Source organism: Asparagus officinalis, chromosome 8 (genome assembly GCF_001876935.1).
Source record: "Asparagus officinalis chromosome 8, Aspof.V1, whole genome shotgun sequence".
Taxonomy (NCBI): Eukaryota; Viridiplantae; Streptophyta; class Magnoliopsida; order Asparagales; family Asparagaceae; genus Asparagus; species Asparagus officinalis.
The window spans coordinates 4,064,616-4,066,379 of record NC_033801.1 but is presented as its reverse complement, the minus strand read 5'-3'; positions in this window follow the sequence as shown (position 1 = coordinate 4,066,379).

Here is a 1,764-nt window from a genome sequence, read left to right as displayed (position 1 = left end):
ATGGTATATTTATTCATGTAAAATAGATAATGAGGATATAAAATTGTAATAAAAATATGATTATCAGTATTTCATACAATTTTTTTTGAGAATAATGTTTCATATAAATCTTAATAGTCCATAGAAGTAATAGTGGTGCAAAAAGCTAGTATCGAAACTAATGTTGAAAGCATTATACAAAATAGTCAGAGAGTAGAAAGAAATGGAACAGAAAGCAAAATCCCAAGTGAAAGCATACTAACAGATTGGAATTTTAAACCATAACCCTTTAAAAATTGGAGATAGATAGCTGATAAGGCAGTGGATTCTAGATTCCTAGATTGTGGTTAGAGACTTTTTGAAGTGATCTTAAAAATGGGTAAGCATTAATGGTCAGTTTTGAAATTTTTATAGATAGTGAAACGAAAAATAATGTGTGATTTTTTTCTATAGTTAAAATATAAACTGTAAGATTATATGTTTAATAGGAATCATAAACTGAAAAAATTCCCTATCAAATTTCCATGAACAAATCATAAGTATATAATCCACATATTGTCATTAGAATGATTAATCAATGGAAATATGTAAATAAATAGACTATAAAATAAAATTATATTTTTATATTTTTTTTAAAAGACAATATCTACCACCTGGGAAATCTTAAATAGCTATGAAATTTTATGCTTCCTGGCATGCCCGCAGAGATCATTGACCTAGAAAATGAACAAAAAAATATAGGAATAAATTGGTTAAGAAATTAACAAGAGAAATTACCATTCCAAAGATTGATCAAAGTAGGTTGTAGAGAACTGCGAATAAGAGAGATGCGGAGGGAGGACATCGTTTGCTGGAAGGCTGAGGCGACTGACAGAGGAGATTCAACCCTAATAAAAATTGAGAGAGAAAGATTCAACGCAAAGGAGAGACAAGAGAGACGAATGTTCCTAGGAAATAAAAAATTGGAGATTAAATTTGATGAAATTAGAGAGATTTTACTATAGAAAGAGACCAAAATTTTCAATTTTCAAGAAGCAAATGTGGAAGCCCAAGCCACATCGAAGATTTTCTTCAAAAAGAGACCAAAATTTTCATTTTCCAAAAAGCAAACATGAGAGCCCAAGCGACATCGAAGATTTGCGGCCAAGATTGAAGACTTTAAATTATAAAGATTTGTTGCCACATTTTTTACAGATTTTTTGGGAAATAGTAAAATAATAGGAAAATGCCAAGTGGCCGTTCCAATGGTAACAGATTTAATATAGTATATAGATGTTTGTGTAATCTGACCCACATCAAACTTGGACGAGCCCATTTTAGTTATGGGCCTGCTCTATGAATTGTCGATTTGGACGTTATAAATTGATCATATAAGGTTAGCTACAGAATTTTGATATGGATAAACTACGATACATGAAATAATAACAAGAAGATAGTTTCTTGCAAATTAGTGAATTACCTCTCTCTTTTGTTAATTTCATCCTCTTGATTCCTTACCTTTTGTTTTTTTGGATCGCTTTTTTGGCGCACACGAAAATAGAACCTAGAACCTCCACGAGGGAGCGATATGACTTTGTCATGTGACCCACCCGGCCGCCTGCTCTTAATTCCTTAGTTTGATGCTAACAACTAATGATCATCAAATAATTCCTTGCAAGTTATTTCATCCTTTTGTTTTTGTTATTTTCGGCGCTAACAAGTGACACGACCACCGATCAATAAGATCCAAAATCCCATAGCTACTCGTTTGGTTCGCACTTGCAGAGAGAGCAATCCTCGGCCCAA